General features: G+C 40.6%; 1 pseudogene; it reads right to left on the bottom strand.

The window, feature by feature from the left end:
- Positions 1-3,104: 3,104 nt before the first annotated feature.
- LOC138821798 (protein FAM118B pseudogene) lies at positions 3,105-26,255 on the bottom strand (annotated as a pseudogene).

The raw sequence follows: 26,255 nt of genomic DNA, 5'->3' as shown, positions 1-26,255 counted from the left end.
CGGTTTGAAGCTTGAACTCGGGGCCTCACACTCAAATATTTTGCACAAGGACAGCACTCTACTTCTTGAGTCACATTTGTATTTCTGTTTTATGCTGGTTAATTGGAGATAAGAGCTTCAGAGACTTTCTATGCCTTGAACTGTGATCCTCAGATCTTAGCCTCCTGAGCAGCTAGTATTACAGGTATGCTCAGATAAATATATCTCTTTATAAGTTGATTCTATCCAGTATTTGGTACTCTAGTGAAAAATGGATTCCCCAAATCTAGCATTTCAAAAATGCTTACCTAATAAGAAATATTTCAAGCACTGAAAACCTATTCTGCCTGGAAAATACAACTAAAAGTAGTAATTGCCTCTTAACTATTTAAAATTTTCATAATACATTTCTTGTGCAGGTGTGCCAATCCTAGAGCTTGATTTCAGGGCCAAGGTATGATTCCTGAGCTTTTCTCCTCAAGGATGTTACCCTATCACTTGAGCCACTGCTCCATTTTGAATCCTCACATGTCAAATGGGAAGTGTAGGTTTGGGTCACTCCATGCACAAGGAGTCTGAGGAGAACATGACCTGGACTTCAAAAACTAGAGCTGGTATACTGGTTGTTCCTCCCTTTCTACTAGGAGATAAGCTCTATAACTTGTTTCATATATTTGCTTTTCTGTCATTCAAGCTTAGATTAGTAAATGACATTCAGTGGAAGATTTATAAATACTATTTGAGTGAGTAAAATATTGCTTATAAAGTGAGAGTGGCCAATAGAAATGGAGACAGTTTGTGAAGGAGTGAAAAGATAGTTTTCTGACATCCCTGTGGAAGAGTCTATTTTACATTTACATTACAAAATTACAGTTATTTCAAAATTGTCTGTTCTGGCCAGACTTGAGACCAATCAGAGAAGCAAAATCAAGCATCCCCAAATAGACCCCCGCATAAAAGGGATTTGATGACAACAATGGCATCTCAGATGAGTGAAGAGTAAAAAGGACACTCAATAAGTAATGTTAGTACATTAAGGTAGCCTGAAAGAAGTTTTGGTGAATCTCAAGCTCATTCTTTAAGTAAATATAAATTCCAAGCCCAAATATTTTAACCTTGTAAAAGATGCTTTTTTTTTTTCCTTTTTTTTTTTTTTTTTGTCAGTCTTGGGGCTTGAACTCTGGGCCTGGGTGCTGTCCCTGAGCTCTTCAGCTCAAGGCTAGCATTCTACCACTTGAGCCACAGCACCACTTCCAGTTTTCTGGTGGTTTATCAGTGATAAGAGTCTCATGTATTTTCCTGCCAGGGTTGGCTTTGAACCACGATCCTCAGATCTCAGCCTTAGCTAGGATTTCACGCCTGAACCACCGGCACCCAGCTAAAAGACACTTTATTATGTACCATTTCAGACTTATGGTAGGCAAACAGTATACTAACTCCCCAAAGTCACCAGTCAACTTGAACAGCCACTGTCCTGTTACGGTCAATCTTATTCCACTTATGCTCATTTCATTTACTTTCTCCTTTATTATTTGGGATCATGCCAGTGAATGATAAACATTCTTTGCCCCATAACCTTGGTAACACTTCAGAAATGGCGCTATTTCCCTAACATCATTAAATAGTGTTTAGATGTCTAATATCCATCTTTCTCTTTACTTGTCTTAATTGGTTTGAATTAGGATACAAATAAGATCCATATTCAATGTGTGGATATCATGTGTTAGTCTCTGTTCACTGCTAAGTCCTCAACACCTTTACTTTTACATATTACAAAAGAATACTGATTATTTTGTGTAATCTTCCTCAGTCTGGATTCTTTTTTTTTTTTTTAATCATGTTGTTGTTCTTTGATTTCTTTTTTTTTAACTGGCCCTCACATTGTAGCTAGTCTGGCCTTAAACTTGTAATCATCCAAACTCAGCCTTCAAATATTAACTGTTGTTCTCTGCAATATCTGTTAAGGTGTCTTCTGTCATCCCATGAATCTTCTCTAACCTAGAGCTTTGAACAGATACAGAGTGCTTGGGTTCAGACTAGTTTATTTTGTTATAGCTTGTTATAGTTTGATCTGGACTGGTCTGGTCTAAGCACAGCTGCTTCTAAGAGGAAGTACACAATCTCTAATTTCTGCTTTATTGAAATGTTAGCAAACACTGATACCAGCTAGGTACATGCATAGAGTTTGCATAGTACAGTATTTTAATTCTGCAATTCTTTTTTCTTAGCCAGGGTGCTTGTCCATTTGTGTTCCTACAATCAAATCTCACAGACTAACAAATTTATAAAAACATAAATTCATAAAAAATAAATTAAAAAGAGTATAAATTATTTAGTAGCTAGGCACTGGTGGCTCATGCTTGAAATCCTAGTTACTCAGGAAGCTAAGATCTGAGGATCACAGTTCAAAGTCAGTCTGGGTAGTAAAGTCCATACAACTCCTATCTCTCATTAGCCACCAGAAAACCAGAAGTAAAACTGTGGCTCAAAGTGCAAAAAGAGCTCAGGGACAGCACCCAGGCCCTGAGTTCAAGCCCTTCAACTGACCCAGAAAAAAAATATACATACATACATCCATGTATGTATAAATTTATTTCTCAATTTTACCAATTAGAAGTCCAAGGTCAAGGTGCTATCATCTGGTCAGGGCTGTTTCTGCCATAAATGCTGTGTATTTCAGAGAGGAGGAACACTATATCCTTACATGAGAAAGGCAGAAGAACAAAGTCTTTCTGTCCCATTCCTTTATAGAAGCATTAACCATTTGCAAAATGGGACTTCCTCCATTACTGGTGTATTTGAGATTAAATTTCCATCCAGTGAATTTTAGGTGATACATTCAATCTATAGCAGTCAGAGTAATTCTAAAAAGAAAAATATCCCATATGCTTTTTGATTTCCCGTTGGTATTATTTATATAAAATATAAATAAATATAAAGATAAAAGATAAATGATGTATTGTTCTTACTTAATCCATCAGTTTCATCTCAGTGAATGAGTACACTATCATCCTCAAATTATAGCCAATCAAGCTTGTTGATTTTATGTAATATTGTGAGGTCATGGATTTATTTATACTGATTTTGTTTGCATTCACTATAGATGCTGTTTAAGGGTGGGAGGTGCTGATCCTAGTCCTGCTTGAACCCAGGGCCTGGGTGTTGTTCCTGAGCTTTTCTGCTCAAGGGTAGTATTCCACTACTTGAGCCTCAGTTCGACTTCATTTTTATTTTTATTTTTTTACAAGTTAGGAGTTTTGTTTTTGTTTTGTTTTTCTACAGTGACTCTCAAAGTAGAGCCAGGGCCCTGGCAAGTAAATGAACAAGCTTTTAATACAGCTCAGTTATGTAAAATACTGTACACTGTAAAAGATCTAGAAAGCTAGAACTTCAAGTCATGTTATAAAAAAGCGATTAAGCTTAATGAAAAACCGAGTACAAAACTGCAACAAGAGACTGCTTGACGCCATGACTTCCAGCGCCCCAAGTCCTTCCTGCAGAGCTGCAGTGTAGCCTGGAGGCATCACATTGGTCTGTGGTATACACACGCATGTCCAGCCTGGGGGTGAGTGGGAACTGCATTGGGTCTTGATGTCACGTATGTATTCTTGAATTGAACCAGGCAGCAGAGAACCAGCTGGCATGATGTTAAAGGTGAAACCCTTCCCCCCATCCTACCCCCAAACTTCAGCCTCTGGGTATTGGTGCTTCCTGGGAGCTGTGTTGGGTTCTTGGATGTTTGCAGGTTAAACACTGTCCACAGGAAGGCCTTACAGCACGGTTTAATGATGATGCCTAGCTGCTCATGTACTATAGCCTCTGATTTCACTGTGTGCTGCAGATGAACCATTTAGCTGGCCTTCTGTCACCATCCCTGCTGATCTACCCCTTGTGGAAATCTCACTTGTCAGCCACTTGAAATATTCTGGAAGATCAGCGTAGTCATTTCCATAGGAGATGACCTTAATCCCCTTATCCAGCATGTTTTCTCGAAGTTTCTTGAACTCATCAACATCTCCTCTCCGAACCAGCATGAAATGTTCTAAGTCAGATTTATGCTTGACAGCCTCCAGGAAGAGGGCCTGGAAAGTGGTGTCATCCACAGTCCAGCCACAACCCAGGAAAAGAAAAGACTTGTTTTCATAAAGTTTCTGAATCTCTCTCATAACTTCAGTGTCCCTGAGCACATTCTGATATCCAGCTGGATGGAGGACAATGCCACTAGGGTTGGTGTAGACACCATGAATGTGTAACACACTCAGCTTCCGCTTCTCCTAAGCCCTCTCCAAAACCTTTTTCTCATCAGTTAGGTCAAGGGACTCAAGCTGTTTTCCCTGGTCTGCTGCATACAGTTCCAAGAGATTATCAAAATTTGTAGTTAGTACTAGGCCCCCATTTTCCATCAAGTGGAGAACTGACTGCAGTAGCTGTTTTCCAGAATCTTCTATCTTTGACTCCAGGTCATCAAATACTTCATATACACAGTCTTTGAAAAATGTAGAACGAACATTACTGGTACGAGGAGAGAGTTTCTGAATAAGGTCATGGGCAACATGGACGAGGTTCTTATCTTCATGGAGACACTTCTGAAACTTTTTGCTCTCCTCATCTTCTAGAAGATCAAAATCAATGGCATCATCCAGTAAAGCCTGAATTTACCCCTTCCAGGATTTCAGGGCTGGAACCTGAGGTGCAACTGCAGCACTGATGCCTGTTCCAATCACCAGCACAAGTTCTCGGGGCTTCTTAGTTTTTAAGCTTGGAAGCAGCTTCCTGGGCTTTTTGGTGGGGGGTTCGCCATCAAAGAATCCAAAAATCTCATCTATATCAGAGGCCTGGCTCCCTGTAGAAGCCATCCAGTTTCGCATCTCTTCCAAACACTACTGCTCCAGCTGCAGCTACCGGCTGGCGTTCGACTTCATTTTTTGTTTGTTTCTGTTGTAGTTAATTGGAGATAAGAGTCTCATGGACTTTCCTGCCTGGGCTGGCATTGAATCATGGTCCTCAGATCACATACTCCTGTATAGCTACGATTTCAAGTGTGAGCCACCAGCACCTGGCTAGATGCTATTCTTTTTTATTATTAAATTGCCACATATCTGGCTAATGATACCAACTTTTGAGTCCTTTAAAGTAGACTTGAGTGATCTCTGCTGGCTCTGCTCTTCTCTAGCTATGCAGCATTCTTGGCTGTGTGGCCTTCTTCCCTTTCAGGATTTGACCAGCTTCTTCAAGATACTTGGGTCCCTCAAGTGGAATGGTGTTTGAGGATCACTATCTCACCTGGAGGCTTGTACTGATGTTGGGCTGGTTACATTTCTGGACAGAACAAGATAACATCTTGAGTTTGAATTGAAATTGAATTGAAAATTCCAGCTCACATTCACAACTATGAAATTAACTTTTTAGATCTTACTACTGTACTTTCTTATTTTGAACCATGTAGACTAGTGAATTTAGCATATCATATGTAAGAGTTGTTATTACACAGTAATCATACAGCAGTATCACACGTGTCCCTTTAATATATATGCATACACACACACACACACACACACACACACACACACACATATGCACCCATGGAATACAGCTCTCTTGGGAGTAGCACCTGCTATTTCTCAGAAGCCACTAAGAGATCTGGGCCAGGTTATTCTGTCAGAAATGGGTGTATGCCAGAAAGGAGAGTTCAGAGCATTCTGAATTCAGTCTCATCCTCATCCTTGTTCAGCATTAACTTTGGGCATCATCAATGTGACTATCCCTCAGTTTCTGCTGGGCTACTTGTCACTTCCAACCTGACCTTTTGCAGTGATCACACTGTTCTGAATTACTGGAATTACTTGTCTTTGTCACTCCCTCAGTGTATTATAAGCCACTTAAAGAAATGGGACACTCACAAAATCCCTTGACACAAAGTAATACGAATATTGTTTCTCTGAATCTATATTAAATGAGTGGAGAGGTGGGTATTTTGACTTATTTTAGCTGTAAGGGTCATCTGAACACTACCCATTTTTATTAAAGTATCTTCTCCAAGCATTACTTGAGGCAATATTTAATCTGATGCACCAGGTTGCTGTCTTGAATTTGTGAGTTACAGAAGTACCATGATTGACACTTGCAGAAGATACCCTGTCAGCTGGAGACTGGCTGGTGTCATGTGTGATAAGGACCTGGGAAGTTATATGCCAATGCTTAGCCCAGGCCCCAGGAGCCACCTTTATTACAGGTGAGGCCTGGGGGCTGCACTTCAGTCTAGACCTAGCACAGATGCTACGTTAGCTTTTTTTCCTCCAAAGTAACATGTTTGAGCTTGATAGTTTTGCATATTAGAACAAAGTGTTCTTTTGTTCTAATAAAATCACCAACAGCTTTTTTTTTTGTCATAGATGGTTTTCCTACTTCAGAAATGCAGCCTAGGAATAAATCAATGTCTGCAAAGAGGGGAATGGAAATTACCTGGCTGGGATGAGGAAACAAACATTCATGGAGCCCTATAGCCCAGGAGGCTTTTGTCTGCACTGTATACACCTATTTTGACACAATATATTCTGATCCCACAAGGTCTATAGACTTTCTACAACATCCAGCCAAACTTAGCCAGCTGACTCTCAGTTGGGGTGGGAGCAGGTTTTTGTCACTTCAGGATATTTATACATGATGTATAGTGACGATATTATCAGTTCTTTCCTTAGTTCTTTAGGTTAGCCCATCATTGCCTTCTACACACTCTTAATCTAAAATCTGTTCCCATTACCAAAAATTTCTCACTATACTCTTATTTACTTTTCATTGATGGTGCTCTTTACAGTATGTGATTACATGTGACCACAGGTGTGGGATTTTATGTGTTTGTGTTTTGGAATGCTGTTGGATTCAAGACAGCAGGAGTTGTATCCATTTACTCAACCTGTGTTCCTTGCCCAAAACACAGTATTTGGTATGCAGTGCAAGCTCAGGAAGTTTGGATGCTTGTACAAATCAAATTTTTGTGTTCCTGTATTGCACAAGGAAAAATGGTAGAAAAAGACAGTAAGGGGATGATATGAGTAGGAGAAGGAGGTGGAAAGAGCACTGAGCTAAGCAAATGACAGACATATCTGTGTATGCTGAGTTCCCAGGTCAACTTTTATCTTATACCTAATCCTGGCAATCTCTTCTCCTTAGAAAAATGCTGCCTGTATTAGGAATGTTCTCTAACATGTATGTCAAGAATTATGAGTAGCCAGGTATCAGCGGCTCATGCCTGTAATCCTAGCTACTCAGGAGGGTGAGATCTGAGGACTGCAGCTTGAACCCAGCCCAAGCAGGAAAGTCTGTGAGACTCCTATCTCCAATAAATCACAAGAAAATGGGAAGTGGCACTGTGGCTCAAGTGGTAGAGCCCTAGCCTTCAGCTGAAGAGCTGAGGAACAGGATCCAGGCCCAGAGTTCAAGCCCCAAGACTGACGAAAGCAAGCAAGCAAGCAAGCAAGCAAGACTTATGATCATGGTGTCTGTATATAATGTTTTTGTCCCACTAGATTCTGGATTCAAGAAGTTTAAAATAGGGCTGGGAAGGTAGCTCAGTGGTAGAGCACTTGCCTTGCATGCATGAGGCCCTGGGTTCGATTCCTCAGCACCACATAAGCAAAAAGAAAAAAGCCAGAAGTGGCGTTGTGGCTCAAGTGGTAGAGTGCTAGCCTTGAGCTGAAGAGCTGAGGGACAGCTCCCAGGCCCAGAGTTCAGGCCTCACGACTGGACCAAAAAATAAAAAATAAAAAGAAGTTTAAAATAGAAAAACATTTACAGGGAAACAGTGTTAAGTTGCACTGAAAATAATTCAGATATTCTGCTTGACCTGGGTACTAATACTAAGGCAGTACTTGGGTGTGGTGAAAGCCCTGAGTTTCCCTGAACGTACAATTGGCCCAATACAATATCTAGTTGATGTCAATAAGGACTACCGAGGTTGTGAAGGTATAGATGGATGTCATGTAGACATGGCTTAAGTGTTAAACTGATTTGATAACTTAATAAATTAGTGTTACTGCCAGATGTGATGTTCCATGCCTCCAACTCTAGCAACTGGGAGTTGAGACCAAAAGACTTAGTTTGAGGCAAGCCTGGACTCCACACCAAGGTATTTTTGAGAATCTTGTCTCAAAAAAAATTCTGTTACCGGAAGTGGTGCTGTGACTCGAGTGGTAGAGTGCTTGCCTTGAGCTGAAGAGCTGAGGGACAGTGCCCAGGCCCAGAGTTCAAGCCCCGTGACTGACAAAAACAAAACAAAAACAAAAATAAAAAAATTCAGTTACCATATACTGAAAATATGAATCTTTTAGCTATTCCATTGTGCTTCCTAGCTTGTTTTTGTTTTATTTTTGTCAGTCATGGGGCTTGAATTCTGGGCTTGGGTTCTGTCCCTCAGCTCTTTAGTTCAAGGCTAGCATTCTACCACTTGAATCACAGTGCCACTTTCGGCTTTCTGAGTGATTTATTGGAGATAAGAGTCTCACAGAGTTTCCTGCCCAAGCTGGCTTAGAACTGTGATCCTCAGATCTCAGCCTCCTGAGTAGCTAGGATTACAGGCATGAGCCACTGATGCCCAGCGGGCTTCCTAGCTTGTGACAATAAAGTGATATAAAGTACTGGCAGATGTTCCTTGCTACACAAAATAAGCCCTACATTTTTGGCAGGCAAAAATAAGTAATTTTTCCTTGGGTCTTTTGCTATTCTTTCTGTACATACAGCAAGTCAGGAGATGTTCAAGTAGATGCTCCAGGCCTGGCCATCTATACACACTGCTGGTATACTTTTACCCCTCAGATCCTCACCTGCTTCTCCTCAGTACCCCTTAGTTGCTCCACAGGAAAGCTGAACTAGATGTTGCTCTGTCATCTCCTGTGTTTTTTTCTCTGCTATTTTGTCTGATATTCTAGGTTCTTCCAGAAATTCATATCATAGTGTACACTTCACGTAAGAACTCCTGGTACCTCTGAAGCCCTTATGACTGGCAGGTGTGGGGGTGATATTGCTGTTTTCAGGTTGCTCTGTGCAATCTTGTCTGCTCTTGCCAGGGTGGTCATTGGTGGTGGTTTCCTGGGGAATGTATGGCTGACTCCTAGACCTACAGGTAGGCTATCTGGATGGGATATTTTTGGAATCTTTCAATTGTCAAAAGATTGGTTGAACTCCAGCAATGCAATGCTGCCAGTGCTCTGAAAGGCCACACACTAAAGAAATTGTGGGAGAAGTTTGAAAGCCTCCAGCAGGTCTCTGAGAATCTTGTCCTCTGGTATTCAGATGTGTCATCTGCTCACATGCCTTTGTTCTAAGCTGGAAAGCTAGTTCCTGGATTTGAGCCAAGGTCATGGTAAGAGTGCAGGTCATGGGGGATGAGGAGCACAGACATCTTAGTCTGAAAAAAGGTACATGAACTGCAGCTGAAGGATAGTCAACTGTTGAATACTCAGTTTCCAAAGGAGGTTTGATGTTCTTTTCCTCAGTTCTACTTCAAAAAGTGGTTTTATTCTCAACATGTATATTGTCCTTTGGTATTCTTTAGCTTTCACCTGGCAGTTTTATTCATAACCTGGGCAATAAAGAAGACATGAGTAGTTGCATGGTGTACAATGCCCACAGCCTGGTGGGACTGTGTATAGTGACTCTAGCTTCCATCCAAGCAGCCACTGTATTCTTCCCCATCATGGGCCCTTTAGATGTCCTTTGCTCTGAATCTGGGTCTTAGCATTCAATATAGCTCTAGGGCCAGATTTCTCTTTGTCCACATTTGCATCTCTAAAGTCTAGCAAGGCTCATGTTTTCTCTTGGTGTCCTAAATAATTATCAGAAAAGTAAATGACAACGAATTGCTCCCTCATCTTTAACTATTTTAAGTTAGTATTTCAAAGCTGTCTCTGTGATAAAAAAAAAAAACCTGAAATAAACAACTAAAAAGAGAAAAAAAAGGTATTTTATTTAGTTATTTCAGTTTATGGTAAACTGGCTCTATTCCTATGGGCCTGTGTCAAGACAGGAAGTAGCGGAAAGGTACCTCAGAGGAAGGTGTTTCACTCAGGATAGTGAAAGAGAAAGAAAAAGAAAATAACCAGGGAGAAAATACATTATTGAGAAAATACATTATTCAAAGGCACGCTCTTAGTGACCAACTTTCCCAATTTCTTTTTTTTTTTTTTTTTTTCTTGTTGGTTGTGGGGCTTGAACTCTGTCTGGGCTCTGTCCCTCAGCTCTTCAGCTCAAGATTAGTTTTCTACTACTTAAGTCACAGTACCACTTGCCATTTTCTAATGGTTAATTGGAGATAAGAGTCTCATGGACTTTCCTTCCTGGGCTGGTTTTGAACCATGATAATCAGATCTCAGCCTCCTGAGTAGCTAGGATTAACAGTTGTGAGCCACCAGTGCCTGGCTCCCATTTTCTTTAAAGCCTGTTCTGCTTTAAATTCATCAGTGGGGGCTGGAATGGTGGCTCAGTGGTAGAGTGCTTGCCTTGCATGCCTGAGGCCCCGGGTTCAATTCCTCAGCACCACATAAGCAAAAAGAAAAAAGCCAGAAGTAGACTGTGGCTCAAGTGGTAGAGCGCTAGCTTTGAGCTGAAGAGCTGAGGGACAGCACCCAGGCCCAGAGTTCAGGCCCCTCGACTGGACCCAAATAAATAAATAAATAAATAAATAAATAAATTCATCAGTGGATTGATCCATTAATTGAGATTAGTTCCACCTAGATTCAGTCACTTCCTGAAAGGACCATGAGCTGGGAAGAAGGCCTTCAGTATGCATTCGGAAGACTCATTTCATATCTAAGCCATAACACAACTTAATGGATGGTACTGTGGTGTCACCTTTGTCACTTCAACAGAAGTAACCATTAGAGTAGAAATATGGAAACTGGCATGGAAAAGGGAACATTGAAGGTTGTCAGGTGGTGGTCAGTGCTTTGGGCTCCATCACTGCCTGAAGGACCTAACAATTTTTTTTTTTGTTTTTGTTTTTGTCCGATGTGGGGCTTGAACTCTGGGCCTGGGCGCTGTCTCTCAGCTCTTCAGCTCAAGGCTAGTGCTCTACCACTTGAGCCTCAGTACCACTTCCGGTTTTCTGAGTGGTTTATTGGAGATAAAAGTCTCATGTGCCCCGGCTGGCCCTGGCTGGTTTTGAACTGTGATCCTCAGATCTCAGCCTACTGAGTAGCTAGGATTATAGGCGTGAGCCACCAGCGCCCAGTGGACTTAATAATTTTTAATCTGCCACTGAGTTTTTTATTTCAGGCTTGAGTAAGGACAACAGGCTGACACACTGTATCCATTTATTCCTGGCTTTCATAACGGAATCTTACCTCCCTTAGGTTATGCTGCAGGAAGATAGACTATGTCCCCAAAGCAGAGTAGATAAAGAACACAAGACACGAGGAACAGCAGGTATCTGATGCATGAGATTTGCTATGAATAAAATAAAATAAAATGCTATTTGCTATGAATAAAAACCTTAACACATCCAGAGATATGTGTAATTTTCAGGTTACCTACTTAAAACTGCAGCTCACTCTACTAGCGCTGGGTGTTCAGAAGTAGACCTTCCTTTTCTTCTAGGCACAATGGGACATGTCCTAAACATGTGAGTCAGCAACTTCACAGAAGAGAAATACCAGCTCTGGTACCTCCTTGTCAACACCTATGTCTGGATCTGAGCCAAGAAACATGCAGGGGTTACTTTCCTAGAGACAACTGTGAGCACACGCATCCCTTACATGTGGAACAACATGAGGCTGCTATCCTCACACTGTAGTACAGCACAAGTTACAGAGAGAGTGAGGGGCACTTCCCCTCCAAAGTACTTAGAGGCCACAAGCAGTGGACAGTTCTGGCAAGTCCATGGCTGGTGCTGGTCTGCAGCTAGTTGTTGTGAACCAGAGAGGTGTTCAGGGGGCCCACTAGCCTGATTTTGGCCACTAGCTCATTAAGTGAACCCAAGTTTCTACCCATGGCCTTAACTGAATAGTTAAAACAAACCAACTTTTCTTTTCTACACATAGTCCTGGTTTTTATATTACAAAGGGGATATTTGTTATCTGAAGAAATAGAAAAATATAACGTAGCTCATGAATCATAGTTGAAAGGTGAATCATGTTGAGGCAAGCCAAGAGAGCTGAATTATGCACCAGGGAGCAGCACAATCCAGGGTGTCAATGAAGCAGATCAAGGGCATTTTGTACCATATTGTCCAGCTTCTCAATGCATTCATGAGTTAGAAATGAGCTTTGATACTCGTGGTCTTACTTAAGACATTTTAAGAAATTTTACCTAATAACATTTTCTTTTTTGCTTTCTAGAAAATCACTACATAATTATATACCACTATTGCTACTAAGTCATAATTTTGGCATTTTCCATCTTATTTCAGCTTTCAACACAAAGTGCAGCTTTGAGGTCTGGCCACACTCTCTCCTTGTTTGTGATCTTCTTGTTGGGCCAGATGGGTTGTTGTACTATGTCCAAGTCAGCTGTGGTACGCCAGTGTCTTCTGGACATCTTCTGCTATAGGACTTCTACTCTGTATTCACCCTGGTCTCCCCATGGGCCAAATCAATTCCCCCATGGACTCAGGATCTGTGGAGGCAGGAGCACACAAGTGTCATTAGCAGTATACAAGTGACCAACAGCTTAGACTGGTGCCCAGGACTTCCCTCCAAATAGTCTCTGACAAATGCTTGCTATGCTTTAAGTTTCCTTTCTGTAAACTAGGAATGTTCAATAGTGCCCTCCTCATGGGCTGTATTGTTGTCAGAAACTTGGTCAATTCTGACCTTACCACTAAGCACTTTTGATGCTAAGCAAGGAGATAGCTTCTGGACCATCCCCAGGGAAGGTCCACAGTGTTACAAGATGAAATATAGGTGAGTGTGTGATACACACAGATGCATTTGTGCTCCAATAGGCAATGGCCACTGAAGGTACTGTAGTGGGCACCCATCTAGGTGCTAATGATCAGGAAGAAGCCAAATCAGCAAAGACTTGGTCCTCTTGCAGAAGAGCTGAGAGCCCTCAGCTTCCTAAATTCCTCCCCAGCCCTTCCATTTTCTCTTCCCCACAGGTTCAAGCCTTGTAAGTCCTCTGTCCTCAGATTGAGCTCCTTCCTTTCACCGTCATTTTTCCAAGGGAAGAGCTGTGGCCTTTCTGCCATGAGATTCTGTATTTCTTCAGCAACGTGGGGATTGAGATATGAGTATCCTACTCAGGTTGCTGGACTCATGCACTCAGTTTCCTGTCTCTGCCTCTTGTTTGTTCCCTCTATAATGTGTCATGTTAGCATGGTTGAAGGTAGTAAGTCAAATTGACTCACACATTAGCATGTGCAGCACATGTTGCCCACTGCTTAGCCACATGGATACCTTGTCTTTACTAGTCTCTAGTATTAGAGGATTGCCATCAAGCTCCAGTAGCCAAACCTACTTCCATTCTCATTAGGTCACCTCTATTGTCACGCTGCTCTTCCTTAATCTGGTACCTTTTCTACAGTAACTCCAGGAAAGATCCTGAGTGAGTAAAATAGAATCCTGAACACGGTGAATTCTGGATAATGTTAGGTGAGCATAAGGCAGAAGTGAATGCAAGTTCAGGGATGTGATATATGGAGGTGGCTTCATAGATACCATGTCTGCCTAACCCCACAGGTGTCCCTGGAGCCACATCCACTAGAGGGATGGGCAGAGAAAAATAGGGCTGACAACTGACTGAGCTGCAAACATCTAGCGAAGTCTGGGGTTCCCACAGAGTCCTTAGCCAGGCCTAGTAGATTCACGTGTGGCATCATAAGTGGCCCATAAGCATTGGTGGAAAGTCTGCATGGTGCAGATGATAGACCATCAGAATCAATAGGCTAGAAGTACAGAAGGACAAAATCTTTTTTTTTTTTTTTTGTCAGTCGTGGGGCCTGAACTCCGGGCCTGGGCACTGTTCCTCAGCTCTTCAGCTCAAGGCAAGCACTCTATCACTTGAGCCACAGCACCACTTCTGGCTTTTTCTGCTTGTGTGGTGCTGAGGAATTGAACCCAGGGCCTCATGCATTCAAGGCAAGCACTCTACCAACGAGTTACCTTCCCAGCCCAAGGACAGGATCTTAAGAGATCTTTACTTCAATCCAAAAAAACACCACATGGTACAAAGTGAGATGTGTGGAATCCCCCTTCTTTCTACATTCAATGTACTTGACACAGGTTGGCCATGACCAATCAGACTCTCAATATCAATAGAAAAGTTGGTCCTCAGTGAGTAGTTACCAATCTGAGTGATTGATCCATTCTCAACCATGTAATTTACAACAGCATCTATAGAACATGCTATGTGGACAGCAATGCCATCCAGAGCCTTTGGCTGGTTTCTGTAAGCAGTAGTAGCAGACAATAGCAGGCAGCAATAAGTATCATACTCTAGCATTAGCTCTCACGGTGGGAAGGATGTGTGTTTAGCCCAAGATGCTTTGATACCTGGGGCAGCAGCATGAGCTTTCACAGGTTGTGTTGTAGCCTGACAATACTTTCCTTTCAGTGGACATAAGTAGTACAGCTTTTGCAGTTTGTTTTTTGCAGTTTTGTTTGTTCCTCATCCTTTTGTATTTTTTTTCAATTCACTGTTCATACTGTATAATATATAAGAAGTAGCAATGCATTCAGGTAATTTTTTAAATAGTATTGATAGTATTGAAAATCTGTAGTGAATTCTTCACAACTAACACAGTTTGTAGGGGAAAGTCCCAGAGTAACTTCTATTTTTTCTTTTTGCCCTATACTAGGGTTTGGTTTCACTGTCTCATGTTATTTAGCTTGCACTTTACCTTTTGAGGCACACCTCCAGTAGTTCTAAGGACTTTCTTCCCAGGCTGACTTTGAACCATATTTCTCCAGATCTTAGCCTCCTGAATAGTTAGAATTATTGGAACTCACCACTGACACCTGCCTCCAGAGTTAACATTTCCAGCAACACCTGAGCCATAGTGCTTACAATCAAACTTTAAAAGGATTTCTAAGAGCCTGGGGAAGTTTTCACCCTTAACTCTTCAGGTTACTTTGTCATATTGTTCTTTGTAGAACCAATTGCTTGCTAACAAGTTACATAGTTATATGGTTTTCCCTTCACCATATACCTGTGGAAATGCAAGCACAGCATACTGATACTAGAGACCAAAATGTAATACTCGTTTTCAAAGTAGAAATATGAGTGACATGTGTTCTTTTTTTGGGGGGAGGGGTCCAGTCGTGGGGCCTGAACTCTGGACCTGGGCGCTGTCCCTCAGCTCTTCAGCTCAAGGCTAGCGCTCTACCACTTGAACCACAGCGCCACTTCCGGCTTTTTTTTCTGCTTATGTGGTGCTGAGGAATCGAACCCAGGGCCTCATGCATGCAAGGCAAGCACTCTACCACTGAGCCACCTTCCCAGCCCCTGACATGTGTTCTTGTGGCAGGTACTGATACACATTTTCTGTATATGAATAGCTGCCCACTGTGTGCTACGTACTGCCACTGACTAGACTACCTCAGAAGAGTTTTGGTGAAGACATACACCTGTAGTTGATGTGCTTTTGCAGTTAGTATTTGAATCACAGATTTGAGTACTGGAAAATCTGTCTGTTTGATAGTTCTGGAGAAGATGGAAAAAAAGATATGAAGCTGATAAAGTTTATGAATTACCTCAATTGCACTAGAATTTTATTAAATAATGCCTGGCTTAATATTTCTCCTATTCACAATCATTCTATAAACTTCTGATCTTTAAATTTCCTCTGATAAGTTAGAAACATGTGTTTACATTGAGGATTATGGCTTTTGTACTGGTGTGTATATAATCTTAAAGAGCTCAGGAGCCATGTGGAAGAAGCAAATCTAATACTGGGATCTATATCGCATAGCTTAACCCCTAAATACTAATAATATTTAGAGGGCACTTCAGTTTATATAAATTGTGTCTTTTAATATGGAGGCTTTTGAAATAAAAACTCAATTATTGGGGCTGGGGTTTTAGCCCAGTGGAAGGGTGCCCGCCCAGCACGGCGCACAAGGCCCTGGGTTCGGTCCTCAGCCCTGGAAAAAAAAGCTACAAAAAAAAAAACCTCAATTATTTTCAACAAAAACCTAGGCACTGATGGTTCACAACTGTAATCCTAGCAACATAGGAGGATCAGATCTAAGTCCAAAGCCAGGCCAGGAACAAATTCCGTGACATTTTTTTTTTGTTGTTGTTGGCCGTGGGGCTTGAACTCTGGGCCTGGGCGCTGTCCCTCAGCTCTTCAGCTCAAGGCGAGTGCTCTACCACTTGAGCTACAGCGCCACTTCCAGTTTTCTGGTCGTTTATTGGAGATCGGAGTCTCAAGGTCTCTCCTGCCCGGGCTGGCTTTGAACCGCGATCCTCAGATCTCAGCCTCCTGAGTAGGATTACAGGCGTGAGCCACCAGCGCCTGGCTCCGTGACATTTTTATCTTTAATAAACCAGCAAAAACATCACAAAGTGAGTCAGGTACTGCTGGCTCACACCTGTAATCCTAGCTACTCAGGGGGCTGAGACTTGAGGAATGTGGTTCAAAGCCACTTGGGCAGGAAAGTCCATTAATCACCAGTTAACCACCAGAAAAACAGAAATGGTGCTGTGGCTCAAACTAGTAGAGCACTAACTTTGAGTGAAAAGGCTTAGGGACAGTACCCAAGCTCCCAGTTCAAGCCCCACAGCTGGAGAGGAAAAAAAAAAGGACAAAGTGAAGGTGTGGCTCAAGTGAGAGGACACCAGCCTTGAGTGAAAAAGATGACAAAACACTGAGTCCAAGCTCCATGCCAGTACACACACATAAAATACTTACATAAAAGTAATTGGGGACTTGGGTATAGTTCAAGAGGTAGAATGCTGTGACCTTGAATTAAGTTCACAACAAACAAAAATTTTGTTAAAAAGTATGATATTGCACACCAGTTATCCTGACCCTTATCTGAGTTCCTAACCTTAACTCTTGCTCTAACCCTAATTGTAACTGCAACTACAGTCCCTTCCTCATTCCTAACCAAACTCTAACTCTAACAAGGCTACTCTAAATCTTACACTAACGGTAACCTCTAATACCAACTCGAGCCATAACCCCAACCCTAAACTAATGGTAACACTAATTCCAATCCTATCCTATGCCTAACCCTAACCTCAGACCCAACCTCAGTCCTAAAACCCAACCCTAATTCTTAACCTTAACCCAAACATAAACCCTCATCCTAACCTAGCCCTAAATACTAACATTAACACTGAATCTCAACCCTCAATCCTCAACCTTAGCACTAACCCTAAACCCAACTTCAACCAAAAAAAAATCATAGAAAAGATGGGCACTGGTGGCTTACTCTTGTAATTGTAGCTATTCAGAAAGCTGAGATCTGAGGATTATGGTTTGAAGCCAGGCTGGGCAGGAAATGTCCACAAGACCTTTATCTCCAATTAACCACAAAAAGGCTGAAGTGGAGCAATGGCTCAAGTTGTATAGTGCTATCTTTGAGCAAAAAGAGCTCAGGAACAGTGCCCAGACACTGAGGTCAAGCCCCAGGACTGAAATAACAACAAAAAAACTAACTATCTTAGTACCAGCATTAATGATAACCCAAACACTAACTATAATTCAATGCAAAAGAGTAGCTAATGTTGGGAGACTGGGTTTGCCAAAGCTACTTCTGTTAGGTCCAAGCTTACATATAAGGAGAAGGACTCCATACTTCACATATTCTCACCCCTATGGCCTGGGTTGGATATGACTAAAAATATAGCAAACAGTTTGTTATAGAGTTGGAACTAAGGCAAGAGGCCTTAGTTGGGTCTGAGTTAATCAAATCAAGTTCTGGTGGGGTCCACCCAACCTGCCCAACATTTGGCATATACTTCTAGCCCATACTCATGGACTCTCCACATTTTTCTTTTGTTTTAGTCACTGTGCAAGAAAGGTTGGACATCCTGGAGCCTTTCAGCAACTGTTCATCCTGTAACAGTCACTCTGAAAAACAAATATTAGGAATTTCTTGGAGTGACATACAAATGAATAGTATTTTTCTTGCTCAAGCAATTGCTTTCCACAAATTAGGGACTTTTCACCATACTTTGTCCATGTCGTAGGCAAAGGAAATCAACCTCAAAGTGACACTCCATGAATTAAACACTAAGATCAACGTATATGAGTGAGACTTTGTATCAGCACAACTATGTTTATCACAGCATTATTCACCATAGCTAAGATATGGAACAAACCCAGATGCCCCTCAGTAGATGAATGGATCAAGAAAATATAATATATATATATATATAATATGTATATATTATATATCATATATATACATATATATATATATATAATGGAATTCTATGTCTCCATCAGAAAGAATGTTACCTCCCCATTTATTAGGAAATGGAAAGACTTAGAAAAACTATATTAAGTAAGCCAGGCCCAAAGAAATGTAGGTCCCATAGTTGCCCTCATTTGCAATAACTATTATATGTCTAGGACAAGCAGAAAAGGTCAAAAGCTATGTACATATGACCATATAAAATGATGTTGAGTGAAATGAACCTCAATATAGGGACACAAGAGGTGTTACCTTTGTTGCTGTTCTTTTTAATGTACTATGTGATTTTTTTCCTTTCTTTTATATGTTCTTCTCCCAAGGTATAACCCCTGTTTTTTACTGTATTTGATTCCGGTGCCCTGAATCTTGTATATATACTTTTCTAATTTGGGGAGGGGAAGGGAAATAACAAAATGCTGAAATAAGGATACAGGTTGACCCATTGTAACAATGAGGTGTAAGACACTATATTGAAAATGAACTTTACAACTTCGGGGCTGCAGGGAGGCCAGGAGGAAGAGGGAGGAATTGGGAAGGTTGGGGGAGGAGGGGAAGGGATGGTAGGGGAAAAACTGCCGCGGACCGACTCTGTCGGGACAACGGAGGACACCTAGTGGAGGAACTGGAATAGGTGGGGAGATGGCAAACAGACAACTCACACACAAGAGGAGTGGATGCTGAGTGCGATTTAATGCAGAGGATAACAAGCTTTTATAGCAAAAGTCTTTATGAGAAAGGGCAAAAGGTTACACAATCTTGCTGCAAGGCTTTGTTCTTAGGTGGTCACCAGCTGGTAGCCTGATCTTGTTTTTTGGATGACCAGCTATGACGATAGGCACTTGTTTTCGGCTTTACCTCTATTTTTAAGAAATACAATGGGTTTCAATGTTTACCACCTATTAACCATTAACCAGAGCATATGGGCAAGGTGCTGAACCGAAAGGCATGAACTCTAGTACTTCATAGTTACTTTTGTTTAGTTTTGTACTTTATACGTTTTAAATCTTTTCTAAGTAATTGTGCTTAGAGGGTTCCCAATTTGTGGCCAAAAATCATGATATTCAGTATACTTAGATAAATCTGGCCATATATCAAATTTAAGCTCATAGTGTCTTTTTTGTAACCCTTTCACATAATCGTTTACTCTTTTCTATAGAGGCCTTAACTGTCTCATAAGATCTTTCTTGTTCCTTCTTTAATAGTAAGCACCAAGGAGGCCTAGATCTAGAAAGTCTCTCAGTAAATGGAAGGGAGTAATAGGAAGTTCTTTCTCCTAAGTAGTTTTCCCAGCAATTGCCATCCTTATCATACACACCTGTTAAAGGCTATGGATCTGGGGGCAGTCTTTGGGGTCCTCTAGATAATGGAGGATCCCACCATTTTCCTCTGATAAGCCATTGCCACCTTTCATCTACCAACCTTTTAGGAATCTTATTTACTTTTGGTCTAAATATCCCTCTATATCTTTCTTACCTACAGGATATCTATATCAGTCTATTGTATATGCTTTAGGATTAAAGGAAAGTCTCCAATAGACACTCTTTTTGCTCTAGCCATGCCTACAGCTTCTTGTAAATCTCTTACAAACAATTCCTTCTGCTGAAGTGACGTCATGAAACCCCCAATACTTTTATATTTACTTATGACTTGTCTATTAGCCTCCATAAGAGGGGCTTTTAGGGTAGCACTTAACTCTGGTGAGTTAGTCATATTCTTAAGACACTCATCAGGTGTTGGAGTTGTCAACACTTTTAAGAAAGAGCCTTGAATAAGGGAACGTTGAGCATGAGTAAGTACAATAAGCAGCAGGAACAGTAAAAGATTAATAGGCGCTCCTATAGAGCGAAGAAAAGAAAAACTGCAACACATCTTTTCCAGCGGCTCGCCAGCCTTTTCCAGGAGGTAGGCCTCTTTGAAGCCCCATTCTCAGATCTGAAAGCAGGTTTCCCAAGCTAAGCAGACTCCACCGGAGTAGGCGTGGCAAAAAACAAAGGAGGGGATAACAATGCTTGATAGGAAATGTACTCAAGACCTTACTCATGTAACTGTAACCCCTCTGTACAGTATCTTTACAATAAAAATATATATTAAAAAGAGTGAAGCTTTGATATTAAAATGCTGAATTCTAGTCTTTTGTGTGATATGTTGCTACTTAATACCTCTTTTAACCTCTTTATTATCCAGCAGAGGTGCATAGAGGATGTGAGGACTAAGTTCTTGGTGTCACTGGACCAACATAGATCTGTTAAGTTATAGTTTCCCAATACATTTTGAAAATCTAGGTAACTCAAGATTAGCTCATCAGGTGAAATAAAATACTTCACGGTTACTAATGATATAATCATCTGATTTTCATTTTTGTCATAATATACAAATCCCTTCTACGAAGACAAGAGATAGTTTGCATTCCATTTTTCAACAAAAAACAAGTGCTACCTCCACAAAGTTTAAATTTATGCTAGCTTTAATGCTAGCAGTAAACATTAGAGATCTTATAATAGAGACACTATAATACTGTTAGAATTGATACGTGTAACATGAAAGCACCCAGCATATATGTGCCTACTATACTTGGCACATAGTAGGCTATTTTGTAACAGGTACTGTGGCATCACATACACAAATTCAATTCAATAAGAACTACAGCTGTAGTGTGACTACAGCCTGATGCAGTCATGTAGCTATCTTTGCCTATGCTCAATCCAGGGGAATCCTGTTTCATAATTAATCAATTCAAATAACTGGTTCTCTGAAAAACTTTATTTTAGGCCCATCATCATAGCATATTCCATTTGCATTCTTCTGTACCTGTAACTAGGGTTTTAGAATTACATTGGTAATTACTGCCAAAGCTTAACTCCTTTCCCCTATACCCATCACATCTATACTTATTATTTTTCTCTTGCTATAACTACAACCCTAAAACATATAGAGGATATTTGGCTAAGTAAAGGTGATAAAATTATGAGATAATACATTTCCAACTGTAATATTAGAAGTCCTTAAGACCTCATTAGACTAACACTCTATGCCAGTCCATATACAATAGAATATTGAATACTCAATACAAATGGTTTGAAATTTGTATACATAATTACATGAATAGGATTTCCAAGCTGGGTGTTGGTGGCTTATGCCTGTAATCCTAGCTACTCGGGAGGCTGAGATCTGAGGATCATGGTTCCAAGCCATCCCCAGCAGGAAAGTCCGTGAGACTCTTGTCTCCAATAGACCCCTCAGAAAACCAGAAGTGGTACTATAGCTCAAGTGGCAGAGCGCTCGCCTTGAGCTGAAGAGCTCAGGAATAGTACCTAGGCCCAGATTTCAAGCCTCATGACCAACAAAAACAAAACAAAACAAAATTCCAAAATAAAAATAGTAAACAATGATGGTTGAGAATATTTTTCCATGGCCCATTCTAAGTATTTCATGTTTCATTCCAGTTAATTGTTCAGATAATTCCTAGTAAGTACAGTTTCAGCCCAATTCAATGTCATTTAGCAAAGCTAAGAGATATAACAAAGCTTGCAGTACATATTCATTTTTCGATCTTACACATTGCAATGTACTCAGATGTCTCAAAATGAATTTATCAAATGAAAAAGGGAACTTTTTAAAATAGCTAATTCTTTTGTTAGCAAAACAATGCCTTCACTGGGAGTTTAGAGCCAGACAGGGTGGAAAACGCATGTAATCCCAACAATTAGGAGGGGAAGCCTATAAGTTGGAGACCAGCCTGGGCTATATATGAAAAAGAAAAAAAAAAAAAAAGTTAGTCACTAGCTGCCACAAAGGCACGAATCTTCCTAGGTACTAATTCTTAAAAGCTGCCTGCCTGGAAAAGGGGTGCCCATCATCAGCCCATAACACAAAATTTACTCAAATAAGGCTAATTCTAGAGATACCAAACCATTAAGTTCCCCCCAATGGACACAAAGGATTTGCACATATAAATCACAAAAAGCAGTTACATGAAATGGTGCTACTGACTGAAAATCATTGACACTTAAAATAGCAACTCCAGACTTGGGCTACTATGTTCTTTTCCTGTTGGTGGTAAAGATACCTGGGGAGCTAGGGGTCACTTAGCACTGCTTGCTCAGTGATGAGAGCAGGGCTCATGGATGTTACTTCACCTGCCTTGGTCCAGAGCATATAATAAAATACATAACCTCTACAATAATTTTAAAGTTGGACTAAAAATCACAGAATTTTCTGCCTAATGAAGGAAAATGATCATGAAATAAATATTTTAACATCTTTTACACGTGATAGAGAAAAGGACTTTCCAAATGACTATGAGATACCACTACTTGAAACAAACCTTTAACATACAAATGGTTTCAACTCAGATCTACAGAAAACACCTCCCTTGCAAAACATTTTCATTAGACAGCCTTAAGTGTTTTAAGTCTGAGTCCCAACTGGTAGGGAGAGATTCTGAATGCAAATTTTTAGCTTATTATATGAAGAGTATGTTCTATATTTTTGTTTTTATTGTAAAAATAGTGTACAGAGGGGTGACAGTTACATGAGTAAGGTAATGAGTACATTTCCTATCGAGCATTGTTACCTCTTCCTTTGTTTTTCCCCTACCATCCCTTCCCTCCCCACCTCCCTAACTCCTCCCCCCCACACAAGTTGTTAAGTCCGTTTTCAACATAGTGTCATGTACACATCATTGTTACAATGAGTCAACCTGTATCCTTATTTCAGCATTTTGTTATTTCCCTTCCCCTCCCCAAATTAGAAAAATGTATATACAAGATTCAGGGCACCAGAATCAAATACAGTGAAAACGGGTTATACCATGGAGGAAGAACATACAAAAGAAAGAAAACAAAATCACATAGTACATTATAAGTATGTAAAAACAATAGCAAGAAAGAAAAAAACCACTTGTGTCCTTGTCTTGGGGTTCATTTCACTCATCATCTTATATGGTCATATGTACATAGCTTTTGACCTTTTCTGCTTGTCCTAGACATATACTAGTTATGGGACCTATGTTTCTTTGGGCCTGCCTTACTTTACTTAATATAGTTTTTTCCAAGTCTTTCCATTACCTAACAAATGGGAGGTGTTATTCTTTCTGATGGAGGCATAGAATTCCATTATAGATATATATGCATATATATCACATTTTCTTGATCCATTCATCTACTGAGGGGCATCTGGATTTGTTCCATATCTTAGCTATGGTAAATAGTGCTGTGATAAACATAGTTGTGCTTTAGTATACCCGTTTGTGATCATTTGGGTAAATGCCCGAAAGTGGGATAGTTGGGTATCTTCTAATTTTCATCCAAGAAGTGCTATATTTGTTAAACTGTTGGGTAATAAAACATTTGCTAGAATCTAAAAGTTTGACTTAATAAAGAAGTAATCTATCGCCATCCTTTCAGATCAGATGGCATTACCTCATTGCCATCTTGTAAAGAATTCAACAATTATAGGAATGATGGTATCCATAGCAAGCAGGTGGCTGGTTTGGAACATTGGCTACTTTGTCCTCAGTCTTTCCAAAACCTAGGGAAAGTCCTGGGCAAGGAGGCCTCCTAGAGCATCAAAGACAAACAAGAACAATTCGAATAAGACAGGGATTCTCAAGAATATATATAGGCCTTTTTTTTAAGGAGTGAAGTTATCACTACATATTGATAGAATCATTTACCTGGTAGTACTGCAAATGGAACAAAAGTTTGGTTTAAAATATCCTTATTTCACCATTTTTTTGCTTTACTTATATATGTATCTGAAGTGAGTAAACATACACTGAACATATATTCATATATATGTATATATATACTTCTTTGTTATTGTAAAGGTGAGGTACAGAAGGGTTAGTTACATAAATCAGGTAATGAGTACATTGCTTTTTGGACTGTGTCACTTCTTCCCTTTCTTTCCCAGTTTTTCCCCCATCCCCACCCACAAGTTGTACAATTCATTTTCAACATAGTATCTAATGAATACCAGTTTCATTTGTTCACCCTTTATCTCACCCTTTCTGTGCTCCCCTCATCCATTCCCCAAACAGATTAACGAGACAAAAGGTAAATCAAAAACAGCAACAAAGGGGAAAAAAACCCTCATTTCCATTTCTTGGAGTTCATTTTGATAAGCATCATTTTATAACAATCATATGCAAATAACTTGAGCCTTTGTGATCCTTTCCATAGAATATCCTCCTTTGGTCTTGCTGTGTGAATGTCTACAGTCCAGTTTAATTTGGCATGTTCCAGTGTATTTTTTTTTCTCTTTAACAATCCAGTCTGTTTAGTAGACTTATAGGCACATTCCAGTTACCACAAATGAGAGAAACAGTACAACCTACATTTCTTTGGGTCTAGCTTACTTTAATGTAATTTTTTCCAAGTCTCTCCATTTCCTCACACATGGTACAAAATCATTCTTCCTAATGGAAGCATAGAATTCCATTGTGTATATATACCACATTTTCTTGTTCCACTCATCCACTGAGGGGCATCTGGGTTGATTCCATAACCTGGCTATGATAAACAATACCACAGTGAACATGGTTGTGCTGGTGGCTTTGGTGTGGAAGCGGTTTGTGGTCAGTTGGATAAATGCACAGGAGTGGAATTGCTGGGTAATAGGGAAGATCTATATTAAGTCTTTTGAAGAATCCCCATACTGCTTTCCAGAGTGGTTGAACAAGCTCACATTCCCACCAACAATGTAATAAAGTTCTCTTTTGGCCACATTCTCACCAGCATGTTGTTAGTTTTCTTGGCCCTTCTAATTGGGATGAGTTGGAATCTGATAAGTCTCTAAGTCTTTAGCCCATTTATTAATTGGGTCATTGTTTCTTTGGGGGTTTATTGAGGGAAGGTTTTTTTGGTTTTTTTGGGGGGGTCCGGTCGTGGGACTTGAACTCTGGGCCTGGGCGCTGTCCCTCAGCTCTTCAGCTCAAGGCTAGCACTCTACAACTTGGGCCACAGCGCCACTTCCGGCTTTTTGTTTTGCTTATGTGGTGCTGAGGAGTGGAACCCAGGACCTCAGGCATGCAAGGCAAGTGCTCTACCACTGAGCCACGAGGGAAGGTTTTTTTTTTTATTTTAAGCATATTTTAGATATGAGGCCTTGTCTGATTCATAGCTGGTCAAAATCCTCTCCCATTCTGTGGATTTCTATTTATCTTGCTACCTATCTTGCTAGCTTTGCCACTCAGAAACTCTTCAGTTTAATGCAATCCATTTTTTCTGCTCTTTCTTTGGTTTGTTGATATTTTGGATCTTTACTTAGGAAGTTTTTCATAATTATTTTTTTTTTTTTTGGGTCCGGTCGTGAGGCCTGAACTCTGGGCCGGGGCGCTGTCCCTGAGCCCTTCAGCTCAAGGCTAGCACTCTACCACTTGAGCCACAGCGCCACTTCCGGTTTTTTTCTTTTTGCTTATGTGGTGCTGAGGAATCGAACCCAGGGCCTCAGGCATGCAAGGCAAGCGCTCTACCACTGAGCCACCTTCCCAGCCCTCATAATTAGTGTTTACCCTATGCTTTCCTGTAATATTTTCATGGTATTTGACCTTATACTGAGAGCTACGATCCACTTTGAATTGATTCTTGTGCAGGGTGATATATAATAATCTTAACTTCACTTTTCTGAATGTATATGTATAGTTCGTTCTGCCAGCACCATTTGGTGAAGAGGCTTTCTTCCAACATGTGTTTTTGGCTTCCTTATCAAGTATTAGGTGGCTCAAAGTCTGTGTGTTCATTTCTGGGTCTTCTGTTCTATTGGACCTCAGGCCTATTTTTATGTCATTATCAAGCTGTTTTTAAATATATAAAGCCGGGTGCTGGTGGCTCACACCTGTAATCCTAGCTACTCAGGAGGCTGAGATCTGAGGATTGCGGTTCAAGGCCAGCCCGGGCAAGAGAGACCGTGAGACTCCTA

This window comes from Dipodomys merriami, unplaced genomic scaffold (assembly GCF_024711535.1).
Source record: "Dipodomys merriami isolate MVZ:Mamm:240054 unplaced genomic scaffold, mDipMer1.0.p SCAF_94, whole genome shotgun sequence".
Classification (NCBI taxonomy): domain Eukaryota; kingdom Metazoa; phylum Chordata; class Mammalia; order Rodentia; family Heteromyidae; genus Dipodomys; species Dipodomys merriami.
Note: the sequence above shows the minus strand (reverse complement) of the source record. Positions and strands in the feature narration are given on the sequence as shown.